The sequence below is a fragment of the Bubalus kerabau genome, chromosome 1 (genome assembly GCF_029407905.1).
Source record: "Bubalus kerabau isolate K-KA32 ecotype Philippines breed swamp buffalo chromosome 1, PCC_UOA_SB_1v2, whole genome shotgun sequence".
Classification (NCBI taxonomy): Eukaryota; Metazoa; Chordata; class Mammalia; order Artiodactyla; family Bovidae; genus Bubalus; species Bubalus kerabau.
Window position 1 is genome coordinate 145957847 of NC_073624.1, and position 18701 is coordinate 145976547.

General features: G+C 36.2%; 1 protein-coding gene and 1 pseudogene across 19 annotated transcripts in view; both read right to left on the minus strand.

Annotated features, from left to right (window-relative positions):
• Positions 1-18701, minus strand: part of CTNNA3 (catenin alpha 3) — a 1911430-nt gene that overhangs the window by 535670 nt on the left and 1357059 nt on the right. The window lies entirely within an intron of this gene.
• On the minus strand, positions 197-17668 carry LOC129641225 (tigger transposable element-derived protein 1-like; annotated as a pseudogene).

The following is an 18701-nucleotide window of genomic DNA, read 5'->3' on the forward strand; positions in this document are numbered from 1 at the left end:
CTGTTGCGTATACAGGAATACCACAGAGACATTGCAACTTCAGATTCAGACCACTGTAACAAAATGAATAGGGTAATAAAGGAAGTAACACATGTTTTCATTGCCTGGTGCATATGAAAGTTATGTTTCCACTCTCTACTGTAGTCTATTAAGGGTGCAATAGCATTTTATCTAGAAAACAATGTACATACCTTAATTAAAAATACCTTGTTGCTAAAAAATGCCAACCATTATCTGAGCCATAAGTGAGTCACTATCTTTTTGCTGATGGAAGGTCTTGTCTTGATGTTGATGGCTGCCGACTGATCAGGGTGGTGGCTGCTAAAGGTTGTGTGCATATGGGGCAGGGTATCAACTTCTTAAGAGTAAATCTTGTCATACTGATTGACTCTTCCTCTTACAAATAGTTTCTCTGTAGCATGTGATGTTGTTTGACAGCATCTTACTCACAGTAGAACTTCTTTCAAAATTGGAGTCGATCCTCTCAAACTCTGTCCCTGTCTTATCAACTAATAAGTGAAGTGAAAGTTGCTCAGTCATGTCCGACTCTTTGCAACCCCATGGACTATAGAGTCCATGGAATTCTCTAGGCCAGAAAACTGGAGTGGGTAGCTTTTCCCTTCTCCAGGGGATCTTCCCAACCGAGGGATCTAGCCCAGGTCTCCCACATTGCGGGCAGATTCTTTACCAGCTGAGCAACAAGGGAAGCCTGCTTTATCCACTAAATTTTAGTACTATTCTAAATCTTTTGTTGTCATTTCAACAATTTTCACAGCATCTTCACAAGGAGTGGATTCTATCTCAATAAATCATTTATTCCACATCCATAAGAAGTAACTCCTCATCTGTTAATGTTTTATTATGAGATTGCAGCAATTCAGTCACTTCTTCACAGTCTCCACAGTTCTTTTGTGATTTCTACTCCATTTGCAGTTACTTCCTCCTCCTGAAGTCTTGAACCACTCAAAGTCATCCCATGAGGGTTACAATCAACTTCTTTCAAACTCCTGTTAATGTTGGAATTTTGACCTCTTCCCATGAACCACAAATGTTCTTAATGGCATCTACAATAGTGAATTCTTTCCAGAAGCTTTTCAATTTACTTTGCCCAGATTCATCAGAGGAATCATTATCTAGGGCAGCTTTTGCCTTAAAAATTCTATTTCTTAAATAATAATGCCTGAAAGTCAAATTTACTGCTTGATCCATGGGCTGCAGAACAGAGGCTGTGTTAGCAGGCATGAAAATATGATTAATCTCAATGTACACTTCCATCAGAGCTCCTGGGTAACCAGGTGAATTTTCAATGAAAGAATTTTTTTTTTCCCTTATAAGTAGGTCTTAACAGTGAGCTTAAAATATTCATAAACTATATTGCAAACAGAAGGGTTGTCATCAAGGATTTTTGGTTCATTTATACAGGACAGTCAGAATGCTGCTGCTGCTGCTGCTGCTGCTGCTAGGTCGTATCAGTTGTGTCTGACTCTGTGCGGACCCATAGACGGCAGCCCGCCAGGCTCTGCTGTCCCTAGGATTCTCCAAGCAAGAATACTGGAGTGAGTTGCCATTTATTTCTCCAATGCATGAAAGTGAAAAGTGAAAGTGAAGTCACTCAGTCGTGTCCGACTCTTCGCGACCCCATGGACTGTAGCCCACCAGGCTCCTCCGTCCATGGGATTCTCCAGGCAAGAGTACTAGAGTGGGTTGCCATTGGATTTAGTATTTTTCTTAAGAGTCTTAGGATTTTCAGAATGGTGAATTGTACTTTGGCTTCACCTTAGTCAAAGATGCTTTATACCTAACACAAGAGCTGGCCTGTCTTTCAAAACTCTGAAATCAGAAAAAAAAAAAAAAAAAAAAAAAACTCTGAAATCAGGCATTGACTTCTCCTCTTAAGGTATGAAATTACAAGATAACATCTTCTTTCAATAGAATGATGCTTTGCCTACACTGAAAAATCAACTTTCATTTATTATAATATCTTAGCTAGATCTTCTGGGTAACTTGCTGCAGCTTCTACATCAGCACTTGCTGCTTCACTTTACACTTTTATGTTATGGAGATAGCTTCTTTTCTTAAACTTCATGAATCAACCTCTGCTAGCTTCAAACCTTTCTTCTGCAGCTTCTTCACCTCTCTCAGCCTTCACAGAATTGAAGAGAACTATGACGTTATTCTGGATTAGACTTTGGCTGAGGCGAAATGTCAGGGCTGTTTGATCTTCTATATAGACCACTCACATTTTCTCCATAACAATAATAACACTATTTCACTTTCTTATCATCGATGTGTTGTCTGAAGCAGCATTTCTTAATTTCCTTTTAGAACTTTTCTTTGCATTCAAAATTTTGTTGTTTGGTGTAAGAGGTCCAGCATCTCTTTTGGCTTATGACATTACTTCCTCACTAAGCTTAATCACTACTAGCTTTTGATTTCAAGTGAGAGGTACACAACTGCTCCTTTCAAACAGAAGCCGTTGTAGGGTTATTAATGGGCCTAATTTCAATATTGTATCTCAGAGGTTAGAGAGCCCTGAGGGGAAAGAGAGAGAAAGATGAAGAAAAGGCTAGTTGCGATAGCCAAAAACATATCCCTGGTTTTGAAATTCACTGTCTTACATGAGAATGGTTCATGGAGCCCCAAAACAATTACAATAGTAACATTTAAAATTACTAGCACAGATCATCATAACAAATATACTAATAAAATGATTGAAAAATTGTGAGAATTACCAAAATGTGACACAGAGACAGAAAGTGAGCAAATGATGTTGGAAAAATGGCTCATATAGACCTGCTCCATGCAGGATTGCCATAAGTCTTCCATTTGTATAAAAAAAAAACAAAAAACAAAAAACCTCAACGTCTGCAAAGCATAATAAAATGAAGTACGCCTGTATTCAATTTTTTAAAATTTTCTATTTTTCTTTGATTATATTTTTCCTTTTGCTTTGTCAAAACTAGTATTTATCAGTAAATTAAATTTGCATCATTATTTATATTAATATATTTTAAAACATTTTTTCTATAGTTATAAAATAATTATGAATGTAATCATTACTCTGGAGTGATCTTTATATAAATACAGCACTAAGAAATTCATTTAACAAGAATTTACAAGATTTATCATCAGTTATGAATAATTTTGCTATTTGAGACAGAGTGCTAACCAGGAAAGACAAACTTCTTAACACAACAAAACCTACATTCCATTAAAGAGGACAAATAACAACAGCAAAACCCCCAAACAAACAAAAATGGGGGGATGGAGAAGTACAATAATTTCTGATGATGATAACTACTGTAAAGAAAATAAAGTCAGGTAAATAAATAGAAAGAATATGGGGAATGCAAGAATACTGAGTAGGTTGCCATTTCCTCCTCCAGGGGATCTTTCTGACTCAAGGATCCAACCCAAATCTCTTGCACCCCCTGCATTTGACAACAGATTCTTCAGCACTTGTACCATCTGGGAAGCTTATGTATGTGTGTGTGTACATATTATATATGCAATTATATGGCTTATATAATTTTAAATAAGGTATCTTAGATTGATTCTCAGAAACTGATTTGTTCTTGAGGAACTGCATGCAGATTTGTTGAGGAGTTCTCCCAAAGATACACCTAGAAAGAAATGAGGAAAGTAGAACTCTGCAAAAGGACAAGTTGACCCACTGAGCTCTCAAGTGATACTTGAAGCACTCTGGAGCCTATTAGAATTCTCCCAAATTGAGGCAAGGAATTAACATATACATCCTCATATAAATATCATTCAGTCACTGACTACAGGTCACCACTTGAGAGGCAGCATAACTTTGGGAAAGGGAGTTTTCTGCAGTGAAAGGTGAGTTCCAGTGGGGGACACAACTGTGAGTCACTGGCAACTGGTATTCCTAGTGGTTGGGGGACTGCTGCAGAGTTCCTAAAGAGGATGGAGAACTATGGGACCTACTACAGTCTACACCTAATAACACTTAGGTTTACTTGTTACTCATAGTAAGTTCACTGTATCTGGGAATGGCTTTTCCTAGTACCTCAGTTCCCTGGGTAACTTATATGTAATGAGTTAGTGAGATGAATTACAGTCTGCACTAATGGAGTTGCTTTTGAGGCTGTAACAAAGATTGACAGTTGTCTCTATCATGACTCATTCTATTTTCTCCTAATCCTTAGCCAGCATCTCTGCTAATCAAAGCAGCATGCATGGTGAGATGATCCTGACTCATCCCTGAGACATCCAAACATCTGCTTACCCTACCTCCCCAGGTCATACCTATTTGTATTTTTCTATTTTTAAAAATTAAATCTTGGTGTGCAAATACCAACAGGCATCAAGAAATCTTACAAGTCTTACAAATTTCAAACAATTTCAAACATTCCTTGCCCCAAATGTGGCACATAGCCCTACCTTCCTGTTAATCAGGATTTATTACTTCTACCCATATATTTTCTCCATTTTCTATTTGCTGGCTTGGCCTGAAGTACTACTAAATGAAATGAATAAGACTGGCAAAGGAGTAGGAAATCAGGAGTTCTTGTTTGATCATGTTAGTTCTGAAATGTTCACACATACATGCCAGTCAGCGAAGATGTCAGACAAGTAGCTGGATAACAAGTCCCAGCCAAGGACAAAGGTTGAGCCTAATGTTAAACAATAGGGAGTCATCAAGTTTCAGACTGACTACTGGAATGGGTGGCTCTAATAATACTGAAGAGAAAAAATCAGTGGAAATGAAGAGGTCAGGTTACTGGATTGTTCATCTGAACAAATGTGAATCAAATGGAATCAGGACAAAAGAAAACAGTGGAAAAGAAGTCAGAGATTTATATGCCAATTCTCATTTAATGCAAGCCAATACCATTTATTGCTTATGGAATATTATTTGGTAAAACTTGAGAAAAAGAATGAATTCCATTACTAAATAGTTTAAGTAATGCCAAGGTTAAAGAAAGTTAAATAGGTCAAATAACTCTAGGATTTCATGAAGTACTTACTATATTAATATTTAAATACACAAAAGTGAGATAAAATATATGGAATATTCCAAACATTTGTTTTTCAGTGATTATCTTATACGACTAGCATTTATAAGAAACATACCAAGGAAATACTAATCAAGACTTTAGAGAGGTAGGTCACATGGATCTTGAAAATGTGATGAAACTTTTATAGTTTCTTTCTTTTGAAAACACACTGCGTGCACACCCACACACATATAAACTTTGCACATCATCATACAGTTCAAGCAAACCATGAGACTCCTCTGTTGAGCCTAGGTTACATCTACCTTCTGCTCTTGCCACTAATATCTGGTCCATTGACCAATACCATGAGCATGACTTAGCACTTGTTCTATATGCAGAATCTCAGGCTCCATCTTGGATTTCCTGAATCAAAACCTGCATTTTAAAAAAGATTCCCAGGTGATCTGTGTCATATTCAAGTAGGAAAACCCCTGCTCTAGAAGAAAGGTATACAATTAATTTTCACACTCAATGAAAAAAAAAAACACTATCATATATCACTAGACAATTTCAATAACTTCAAACATTTTTCTGAATTTCTCCCAGATTTTTACCCTGATTCAAATCAGCTGAGGAATTCTCCCAATATGGCAGAACCAATCAATATTGTAAAGCTTAAAAATAAAATAAAATAAAAAAGATATATCTAGAAAGAAATGAGGAAGGTAGAACTTAATCATAGCTGGGAATTAACTCCTTTAATTTTACCACTTTTATAAAATAAGTAACAGTAAAATGGTATTAACCACTTATTATTTGGTACAAGTTATAGAGCTTAAAGAAGTATACTCTTGTAAGTTAATACTAGTAAGGTATGATTTACAAAGGCATAGAAATATAATCAAAAGAGTCTTCATATTTCTTTAAAAGTTTAAACAGCCATGAAAGTCCATTACCTAGAAGGTTAGACAGAAGTGGCAGTGTTTAGGGGTCCCATAATGGAAAGTGTCAGTTTGTAATAACAAAACACAAGGTCTTTCTTACAGATTTATGTCTCATTGCAATTTTCCATGTGTCCAGATACCCATAATAAACAATAGGTGCAGCTTTATCTACCAAAATAGAATTTCAAAATATAAAAGAGAAGATACAGAAAAGAAAGTGGAAAAATAGTCCCCATGCATTAAATCTTCACAGCTATATAATTGCTTGATATAACCAGGGTACATTCTTTCCTTCCAACTACCTATTTAAGAGAAAAACTAATAATTCTTATTTTCCTAAATTTGTTCCACCTTTTTGTTCACTGGTGAAGTGAGAGGACTAGGAAAACATAGGCAGAACACTCGATGATATAAATCAGAGCAAGATCCTTTATGATTGACCTCCTAGAGTAATGGAAATTAAAAAAAAAAAAGTAAACAAGTGGGACCTGATTAAACTTAAAAGCTTTTGCACAGCAAAGGAAACTAAAGGCAAGGTGAAAAGACAACCCTCAAAATGGGAGAAAGTAATAGCAAATGAAACAACTGACAAAGGATTAATTTCCAAAATATACAGGCAGCTCATACAACTCAATGCCAGAATGCCAGAAAAACAAATGGCCCAATCAAAAAGTGGGAAAAAGACCTAAACAGGCATTTCTCCAAAGAAGACATACAGATGGCTAACAAAGACATGAAAAGATGCTCAACATAGCTCACAATTAGAGAAATGTAAATCAAAACCACAATGAAATATCATTTCACACCAGTCAGAATGGTTATCATCAAAAAGTCTACAAACAATAAATACTAGAGAAGGTGTGGTGAAAAGGGAACGTCTTGCACTTTTGGTGGGAATGTAAAACGATACAGCCATTATGGAAGACAGTATACTGCTACTGCTACTACTAAGTCACTTCAGTTGTGTCCAACTGAAGTTGTGCGACCCCATAGATGGCAGCCCACCAGCCTCCCCCGTCCCTGGGATTCTCCAGGCAAGAACACTGAAATGGGTTGCCATTTCCTTCTCCAATGCATGAAAGTGAAAAAATAAGTGAAGTCATTCAGTCGTATCTGACTCTTAGTGACCCCATGGACTGCAGCCTACCAGGCTCCTCCATCCATAGGATTTTCCAGGCAAGAGTACTGGAGTGGGGTACCATTGCCTTCTCCGGAAAGACGGTATAGAGGTTCCTTATAAAACTAGGAATAGAACCACCACATGATCCAGCAATCCCACTCCTAGGCATATAACCTGAGGGAACCAAAATTGAAAAAGACACATGCATCTCATTGTTCATTGCAGCACTATTTACAATAGCTAGAACATGGAAGCAGCCTAGATGTCCATCAACAGATGAATGGATAAAGAAGTTGTGGTACATATACACAATAGACTATTACTCAGCCATAAAAAGGAACACATTTGAGTCAGTTCTGATGAGGTGGATGAACTTAGGGAACCTATTATACAGAGTGAAGTGAGTCAGAAAGAGAAAGATAAATATCGTATTTCAATGCACATACACGGAATCTAGAAAAATGGTACTGAAGAATTTATTTACAGGGTGACAATGGAGAAACAGACATAGAAAATAGATTTATGGGCATGGGGAGAGGGGAGGAGAGGGTGAGATGTATGGAAAGAGTAACATGGAAACTTACATTACCATGTGTAAAATAGATAGCCAATGGGAATTTGCTGTATGGCGCAGGAAACTCAAACAGGGGCTCTGTATCAACCTAGAGGGGTGAGATGGGGAGGGAAATGGGAGGGAGGTTCCAAAGGGAGGGGATATATGTATACCTATGGCTAATTCATGTTGAGGTTTGACAGAAAACAACAAAATTCTGTAAAACAAAAGGGGATTTTAAAATTCAAAAAAGTTTCATGATAAATGTGATATAGATATGAGAAAAAATGAGCTCAAAAATATGAAGCTGAAATGAACCCTGCCATTCTTTATAGAAGTAAGAGGGGCATGGCATGTTTGTTTGTTTTTTTTTTTTTCAAAAGGAACTTCTAGAGATGTTGCCATTTCTGGGGCCATGAATTCATGCAGTCTACAAATGAACTACTCAAAGTTGATACTTATCAACTGATCTTCATATGTGACCATTACACAACTACACTCTTTATAGTTATTACTTTTTGTTTAGTTGCTAAGTCCTATCTGACTCTTTGCTACTCCCATGGATTGCAGTATGCCAGGCTTCCCTGTCCTTCATTATCTCTTGGAGTTTTCTCAGACTTACATCCATTGAGTTGGTGATGCCATCCAAATATCTCATCTTTTGTTGTCCCCTTCTCCTGCCTTCAATCTTTCTCAGCATCAGGGTAGCCAAATGAGTTGGCTCTTCACATCAAGTAGCCAAAGTATTCATGGTTGATTTCCTTTAGGACTGATAGGCTTGATCTCTTTGCATATTCCAAGGGACTCTCAAGAGTCTTTTCCAGCACCACAGTTTGAAAGCATCAGTTCTTCAACACTCAGCCTTTATGGTCCAACTCTCACATCTGTATATGACTGGGAAAACCATAACTTTGACTATACAGACATTTATTAGCAAAGTGATGTCTCTGCTTTTTAATACGCTGTCTAGGTTTGTCATAGCTTTCATTCCAAGGAGCAAGGGTATTTCAATTTCATGGATGCAGTCACCATTCACAGTGATTTTGGAGCCCAAGAAAATAAAATCTGTCACAGTTTCCACTTTAGTTATAGTCAATTACTATTTGCAGCAGGTTTTTTTTTTTTTATAGTGGCCACAAATTTCTCAAAATCAAACTGATAAGGACATTTGAAAATATTTACCCCCTCCATTACTCCCTGCTAAATAATAAAGGTCCTATTTCTCATGAATGCCTCATTAAATCTAGTTTCTATTATTTTAACTTTGTTTTTCTCCAAAGTGTCTCCTATTTCTCTGTATCTTTACAATAGAAGAGTATACGATTCTCAAATTAAAGCCTGATCAGTTCCTAACTGAATACTACTGGTATTCTTTTTTCATGTAGGTCTGTTTCATGTACAGCATTGTGCTCATTTTATCTTTATTTTTTTTTTTTCAAAAACAGGAAGGTATTCCTTTGCTATTGATAAAACATTATACAGTGAATTGTGTCTACTCCTTTTTCTAATATATATCTGTAGGGCAGATTGGTTCTAGAGAAGGGCTCTTTACTATCTTACAATTGCATTTATCTCCTTGCTTTTTTTTCCAAGTTACTTAATCTAGCCACAGAATTGCTGTTGTAATCTCAGAGTGATGAATTCTTTAAAAAAAAAAAAAAAAGCTGAAGAAGAAGGAAAAAGAAGAGAAAAAAAAAAAAGAAGAAAAAGAAAGAAATTGCTATTCCAACAGAGGCTTGGGAAATCTTCAATCCGTTTACAGTCTCATCAACCACAACTACCTCTGGTGGTGTTTTTAACAGCTTCCTGTTGAAACATGATCCTCTCCTGTAAGGAAATTCTAAAGCTACCAGGTTTTTAATGAATACAGCCAATTTTAAGAATAATAATCCTACTTAGTCATGATATCTTTCTTCAAATGTGTGGCCATTTCAGTTTTGTTTTAATTTATTCTTTTTTTTTTTTTTTTTTGTCTGTGACATACTGCACACAAGATCTTTATTCCCTAACAAGGGATTGAACCTGCATCCCTGCAATGGAAACACCTACTCTAAACCACTGGACAGCCAGGCAAGTCCTGAAATTAGTTTCAGTTTTGAAGGACTTCATAATACATGTGTGTGTTTATATATGAAATTGGCCTCTTTTAAAATTTTTTTGTTTATATTTCTGACTGCTGTAGATGCTAAAGTTACACTGACAGACTTAATAATGTGAATTTGCATCTTTTTTAAATATCTTGAAATAAACTAACTATAAATGATGAGCATAATCTTCTCCTTGAATGTCTGTAGAATTTGCTTGGGGAAAAACAAAAATCTAAGTCTGGTATATTTTGCCAGGGGCAAAGTTAGAGAAGTTCATTTTTTTGCCAGTTTACTCAGGTTTCTCATTTTTCTTATGTCTGCTGTAGTAATAACATTACTAAATTTTCTTGCATAAATATTGCTCATTTCATATAAATTTCCAAATATACTGAAGATGCATTATTTAAATGAAAATTCCTTAACATGTTTCATATTTTTTAAATGATATTTGTGCTCTAACTCTATTTATAATTATATTCCACTTCACAGTTAGTGTTTGTGCTCTTTAGCAAAAAAAAAAAAAAAGTATTCTCTTGCAAGAGCACTGTCTCACAGATAAAACTTTTAAAGAATAGATTTTAAAATCCCTAAGTGTTTTATTTTCTATAAATTTCATCTCTACAGTATTTTTCTTCTACTTTTTCCAGATTAACTTTGTTTAAGCTAGTTTCTATAGATAAATGCTTACATAAGATTTTCCCATTAAAAAACTAAATAAAATTAATAAGATAACTTTCAGCTATTACAATAAACATATCTGCATTTCATAAGTTATGAAATATATAATTCAAAAGGATACACACACCCAATATTCATATCAGCATTATTTACATTAGCCAAACGTGGAACCAAACTAAATGTCCATCAACAGATAAATAAATGAAGAAGATGTAGTATATATATAAAATGAAATATTCAATTCAGTTGCTCAGTCATGTCCAACTCTTTGCAACCCCATGGACTGCAGCACACTAGACTTCCCTGTCCAACACCAGCTCCTAAAGCTTGTTCAAACTCATGTCCATCAAGTCAGTGATGCCATCCATCTCATCCCCTATTGTTCCCTTCTCCTCCTGCCTTTAGACTGCCTTTAATTTTTGGTCAAAGTATTGGAGCTTAAGCTTCAACATCAGTCCTTCCCTTGAATAATCAGGATTGATTAACTTTAGGATTGACTGATTTGATCTCCTTGAAGTTCAAGGAACTCTCAAGTCTTCTCCAACACCACAGTTCAAAAGCATCAATTCTTCGGGGCTCAGCTTTCTTCACAATCCAACTCTCACATCCATACATGACTACTGGATAAACGAAAGCTTTGACTAGAGGGACCTTTGTTAGCATTGAAAGACAATGAGAATCCATTTCATAACTTATGAAATGCAGCTAAGCTTATTGTAATAACTGAAAGTTATTGTGTTAATTTCATTTACTTTTTTAAGGGGAAAAATCTTAAGCATATATCTCTAGATAAATGTATAAACAATGTATAAACAGCATTGTTAATCTGAAAAAACTAGAAGAAAAATTACTGTAGAAAAGAAACTCATAGAAAATAAAACATACAAAGATTTTAAAACCTATTCTTTAAAAGTTTTATCAAGAAAACAACACTCTGCAAGACAATACAATAAATTTCCAAATGTACTGAAAATGCATTCTTTAAATGAATAATTTGCTCCTTGAATGTCTGTAGAATTTGCTTTGCGAAAAACAAAAATGTAAGTCTGGTATCTTTTGCTAAAGATAGTTAGAGAAGTTAATAATTTGCCAGTTTACTCAGGTTTTCCAAATGTATTGAGATATATATTTATTATTTTATATTATGAGTTCCTCCTAAACCTGTTTTTTAGGGATAACTTGTTTTCAAACATGTTTTTCTGCATTATTAGTGCTATTCTAATTTAATAAGATCATCACGACCCACATAATCACGATGGTGTGATCACTCACCTAGAGCCAGACATCCTGGAATGTGAAGTCAAGTGGGCCTTAGAAAGCATCACTATGAACAAAGCTAGTGAAGGTGATGGAATTCCAGTGGAGCTATTTCAAATTCTGAAATAGGATGCTGTGAAAGTGCTGCACTCAATATGCCAGCAAATTTGGAAAACTCAGCAGTGGCCACAGGACTGGAAAAGGTCAGCTTTCATTCCAATCCCAAGGAAAGGCAATGCCAAAGAATGCTCAAACTACTGCACAATTGCACTCATCTCACACTCTAGTAAAGCAATGCTCAAAATTATCCAAGCCAGGCTTCAGCAATATGTGAACCGTGACCTTCCAGATGTTCAAGCTGGTTTTAGAAAAGGCAGAGGAACCAGAGATCAAATTGCCAGCATCCAAGGGATCATTGAAAAAGCAAGAGAGTTCCAGAAAAACATCTATTTCTGCTTTATTGAATATGCCAAAGCCTTTGACTGTGTGGATCACAATCAACTGTGGAAAATTCTGAAAGAGATGGGAATACCAGACCGCCTGACTTGCCTCTTGAGAAACCTATATGCAAGTCAGGAAGCAACAGTTAGAACTGGACATGGAACAACAGACTGGTTCCAAATAGGAAAAGGAGTATGTCAAGGCTGTATATTGTCACCCTGCTTTTTTAACTTATATGCAGAGTACATCATGAGAAACACTGGGCTGGAAGAAACACAAGCTGGAATCAAGATTGCCGAGAGAAATATCAATAACCTCAGATATGCAGATGACACCACCCTTATGGCAGAAAGTGAAGAGAAACTCAAAAGCCTCTTGATGAAAGTGAAAGTGGAGAGTGAAAAAGTTGGCATAAAGCTCAACATTCAGAAAACAAAGATCATGGCATCCGGTCCCACCACTTCATGGGAAATAGATGGGGAAACAGTGGAAACAGTGTCAGACTTTATTTTGGGGGGCTCCAAAATCACTGCAGATGGTGATTGCAGCCATGAAATTAAAAGATGCTTACTCCTTGGAAGGAAAGTTATGATCAACCTAGGTAGCATATTCAAAAGCAGAGACATTACTTTGCCAACAAAGGTCCATCTAGTCAAGGCTATGTTTTTTCCAGTGGTCATGTCTGGATGTGAGAGTTGGACTGTGAAGAAAGCTGAATGCTGAAGAATTGATGCTTTTGAACTGTGGTGTTGGAGAAGACTCTTGAGAGTCCCTTGGACTGCAAGGAGATCCAACCGTCCATCCTAAAGGAGATCAGTCCTGGGTGTTCATTGGAAGGACTGATGCTGAAGCTTAAACTCCGATACTTTGGCCACCTCATGTGAAGAGTTGACTCATTGGGAAAGACCCTGATGCTGGTAAGAATTGGGGGTAGGAGGAGAAGGGTACACAAAGAGTCAGACACGACTGAGCGACTGAACTGAACTGTACTGAATTTAATATTATTATGGTGAAATAATGGGCTTCCCAGATGGAGCTAGTGATAAAGAAGCTACCAGCAAATGCAGGAGACATTAGAGACATGTATTCGATCCCTTAGTTGGGAAGATACCCTGGAGAGGGCATGACGACCCACTCCAGTATTCCTGCCTGGAGAATCCCATGTACAGAGGACCCTGTGGGTTACAGTCCATAGGGTCACAAAGAGACATGACTGAGGCATGCATGCACACATGCACACACACACACACATATACATACACTGTAGTTTGCACTGAACTCATTCTCTAAAACTAGACTTACTAGAGTTTTTTCCATTGTTATGTAATATGTGGTGGACTTTTAGAATACTTCACGTGTATTTGAAAAGAAAATATATGATATCTCTGCTATAGGTAATAATAAAGCCTCTGAGAAGACTTGTTCAAATTACATGTATTTATTTTCTAATTTTTAATATTTGTTTCTGATAGCTGTGTATTAAAATCTACATCTTGAGGTTGTAATTGTCTATTTCTCACTATATCCTTATTTGCATTATCTATTCTGATAGCTATTTATAAATTATTTTTTATACATTGGGTTTTTTGTTATAACATACTGCGTTCTTTTTTAAAAATCCCTGTTATTGTTTTCTCCTTAAATTCTTTTCTGCTACTAACATTTGCACACAGAGCTTTTAACATTTGCCAACTACTTTTGCTTTATTGACTATGCCAAAGCCATTGACTGTGTGGATCACAACAAACTGTGGGAAATTCTTAAAGAGATGGGAATACCCAACCACCTGACTGGCCTCTTGAAAAATCTGTATGCAGGTTAAGAAGCAACAGTTAGAACTGAAAATAGAACAACAGACTGGTTCCAAATCAGGGAAGAAGTGTGTCAAGGCTGTATATTGTCACCCTGCTTATTTGACATATATGCAGAGTACACATGTGAAATGCAGGGCTGGATGAAACACAAGCTGGAATTAAAATTGCTGGGAGAAATATCAACAACCTCAAATATGCAGATGACACCACCCTAATGGAAGAAAGGGAAGAAGAACTAAAGAGCCTCTTGATGAAAGGGAAAGAGGAGAGTGGAAAAGTTGGCTTAAAACTCAACATTCAGAAAATAAGATCATGGCATCTGGTCCCATCACTTTTGTGTGTGTGTGTGTGTGTGTGTGTGTGTGTGTGTGTGAATTCCTCAGTTCTATCATTCAAGTCATTAATACCTTTTTATGACATGGTGATTTAAATTTACTTTACCTATTGATTATTTTACTGTGTTCAGTTTTATTCTCTCAGAATCCTTTTGTCCATCTAGCTTTTTTTCTTTCTTCCTATCTAGGCCAATGGAATTTTAAAGCTGCAGCTCCAGTCATCAGATTCATGAACTGTACCTTGCTTCAAGTCTCTTGGTTATGGGGAATACTTTGAATCATTGGGTCTAGAAATAAAGAAATAAAACTCTATTTTGGAGTCCAGTTTACCCTTGACTTTAGTTCCCTCCCACTGCTATGTGTGTGTGCATGTGTGTGTATATACATATATTGTATATACATATATTGTATGTATACACACACACACATATATATACTAAATGTATGCATATATATATATATATATATGAGTTTCTATTGCACACATATATTTGTCTTGATTTTTATTTTCTTTCTATATATTGTTTCTGTTTGGTCCCTTATTGCTATATTTTCTATATGAACTTGCAGTCCTGTCTTCATTTATGTCCCTTTAATTGTATTTGTATTTTGTACTAGCCTTCTGTTGAGCTCACTTAGGTCTAAAATTGTATTATTAATCTTCACAATGCCTTATTATATGAAGCAGTTGTTATTGCTTTCTACTGCTATAGTATCTGAGTACTACATATTTATACAGTTAGCAATCAATAAAGACTTTTGATTGAATCACTAAATCTTATTTTGTTTAGCTAGAGGAAGTAGATCTACTTTTCTATTGATAATATGGAAGTTTGAATGGAGTTGTTAAATTTTTACTATTATAAAAAACAAGTCAAGTGTAGTTTAGCCACTCAGTCGTGTCTGACTCTTTGAGACCCCATGAATTGTAGACTACCAGGCTCCTCCGTCCATGGGATCAACAGTAAATCAATTTGGAAAATGACTTACTATCTAACTTGTAATATGCAATGTATTTTCTGAAACTCTGATTGCTCTGAATTTCCTTTTATTATCTAAATCTGTTTGACTACTTTAAAATATAACTAGCTATAACATAGAACTTAAAGAGAAAAATGTGAGCTGATTGAAGTTGAATTTTAATTAATTCTAGTGCACTGAAGCTCTGATCTTGTAAGTCTTAACAGAATCTACAGTGATATTGAAAGGTTAACAAAAGCAAGTCCTAAGTTTTCCAAAGGAATCTCATAGAAAGAAAATCCTTTTTGACTGATTGCATTTCCCCTTTAATATATCAAGTAAATAGTGAATGACATAAATAATTGTATTTTATTTAGATGTAAATAGCTATTTTCAAAAGAGGAATTTTCCCCAATATAAAAAAAATATTTTCTCTAAGATTGCATCACTGAAATTAGGAAATAACATGAGACCACTTTCAGAAATCACATAATCACTTGCCCATACACTTTTTGCAATAAGTATTACCATAAATTGTCAACTATGTGACTTAGGAAAGTACAATAGATAATGGATTTCATATCCTAACAATTTCACTTAAGACAGTTTCACTTTAGTGTCATGTTAAATGAAGAGTATTTGTGTAAAATACTAAAACTATTATGTGTTTTTAATATAAATAGTGTGCCTCATTTAAATATAGTTTCTTGGAGTACAGAAATATGTTTTCTGTAGGTTTCATGAGCTTCTTGCTGCCTTAGGGAACTCACAATATTTCATTTTGCTTGGTAACTTCATAAGTATCTTTAGGAAGAAATCAAAATATTGCTTATTTTGATAATAATGTAAATCAATTTAGTGTTTTCTAATTTAAGACAATATAATAATAATAATAGCTAACATACAGAATTCACCATATACCCAGAATTGTTTTAAGAACTTAGTAGATTCATTTAATCCTACTAAGATGCCTTTGCTGAAGGCACTACTATTGTTCTTGTTATATAAATGAGGAATCTGAAACATTGGTAGAACCAGGATTCCAATACAGGTGGTCTCACACCAGAGACCCAGGTAGTCATACACAATTGGGATTATTAGGCACTTTTAATGCATTTGTTCTACAAAGACCAATTCAAATACAACAACTTGAAAATGACAAGTTACAATGCAGTATGATATTATTTATCAACTCAAAGACAATTACATGAAAAATATGACTTCACAAACTCTAAACAAAGATGGACATTCTCAAATTACTTTAGGATAACAAGGTCCTGCATCAAAGAATCAGGGAAAGATTTCAGAGTCAGTTAAATTCTGTAAGTTACAATTTGGTAGAATGTGAAAAATCCCTTCACCTCTCTGAGTCTGAATTCCCCCAGGGAAACATGGGAATAATGATCTTGTTCTAACTTGTTTTAAAATTTCAGTTGAGGATATATCAAAAAAGCACTTTATAAATTATAAAATTATGTGAAATATGTTAGAAAAAACCTTTTTAGCCCACCATATGATATTGAATATTTCTAATAATTATGAAAAAAATGAGCTAAATCATGTTAAGAGATTTGAGATAACTTGAATTCATGAAGAAATAGTGTGTAATATACACAATTCCTGTGAACAATCTATAAATCTTATTGCGGTGTCTATTTACTTGTCAGCTTTTTCTCCGAAACCATTAGGTCCTGAAGATATAAACTAAGCAACAGAAATATTAAAGGCTACTTCTATGCTTAAATGAATAGATCAAGCTCAATACAACTTGAAGTATTAATAGCAGAGTTTGTTTTAGTCCTCTACTGCTTCGAATTCTCAGACATATAATCATTTTATTATGCCTCACTTCTCATCTGATATTTAAAAACAAAAAAGCCCACAGGTAAGGATGTTCAATGAAGATTTGGGGAAATAGTGTATTATTCAGGAGGAGGAATTAATATGTTTTTAAAATAAATCAATAGCAGAACAAAAAAGTAAGCAGGCTAAAAGCCCTGTTATACAAACGATTTTAATACTCATAAAAGAGGTGTAACTAAGCAAAAGATCAAGATTTTTTTCCAGAAAAATGGTTTTAGAAAAATTAACAAAAGACAGTTTATCTTCTTACTTCATATGATATCAGTACAACTGGTTTTGGTATCCAGGATAATGCTCACTCCCTCCAGATGACATTGGTGCTCTGCTGCTGCTGAGTCGCATCAGTCGTGTCTGACTCTGTGCGACCCTATAGACAGCAGCCCACCAGGCTCCCCCATCCCTGGGACTCTCCAGGCAAGAACACTGGAGTGGGTTCCCATTTTCTTCTCTAATGTATGAAAGTAAAAAGTGAAAGTGAAGTCGCTCAGTCGTATCCAACTCCTAGAGACCCCATGGACTGCAGCGCACCAGGCTCCTTCATCCATGGGATTTTCCAGGCAAGAGTACTGCAGTGGGGTGCCATTGCCTTCTCACACTGGTGCTCTGGAGCAAGGCAAAGAGAAGTACAATGAGGATACCTCTCATTCTCCATCGCTGTAGAGTATGCCCACAGTCTTCTAAATGAGTGTATGTTAAATGAGATGCCTGCCTCTCAGGCCAATGCTTTAATATAAGCAGGTGAGCATCTTTAGTTTAAGTGTAGGTACAATTGGCTGCCACAGAGCTTGGCCTTAGAGGTCAGTCTAAACTCATGAGCCCTTTAACAGTTGTTTCTCAGATTGCTAGGGTCTTGAGATGTGAGCCCCAAGGTTTTCAGGTGATGTTTCAGGAGGTCATCTTTGGGTGCAGGTATTAAAAGTTGAGGTGCCCTATGTGGGATACAAACCCTTCAGTTCAGTTCAGTTCAATTCAGTCGCTCAGTCATGTCCGACTCTTTGCGACCCCATGAATCACAACATGCCAGGCCTCCATGTCCAACACCAACTCCCAGAGTTCACTCAAACTCACGTCCATCGAGTCAGTGATGCCATCCAGCCATCTCATCCTCTGTTGTCCCCTTTTCCTCCTGCTCCCAATCCCTCCCAGCATCAGAGTATTTTCCAATGAGTCAACTCTTCACATGAGGTGGCCAAAGAACTGGAGCTTCAGCTTTAGCATCATTCCTTCCGAAGAACACCCAGGACTGATCTTTAGGATGGACTGGTTGGATCTCCTTGCAGTCCAAGGGACTCTCAAGAGTCTTCTCCAACACCACAGTTCAAAAGCATCAATTCTTCGGCACTCAGCTTTCTTCACAGTCCAACTCTCACATCCATACATGACCACTGGAAAAACCTTAGCACCTTGTAAAGGAGCTCTGTGTTCTCAGTTTTCTCCTGGTTGTGGGTCACCACTCCAGAAGAGAGGTTTATGATAAGATTGTCTTTCAGCCTCTCTTATTGCTTTGATGCTTTCTAATGTACTCAGTGTAATCAACACTCATTCAACCTTTCAGTTCAGTTCAGTTCAATTACTAAGTCATGTCTGACTCTTTGTGATCTCAGAGACTGTAGCACGCCAGGCTTCCCTGTCCTTCACCATCTCTCAGAGCTTGCTCAAATGAATGTCCATTGAGTCGGTGATGC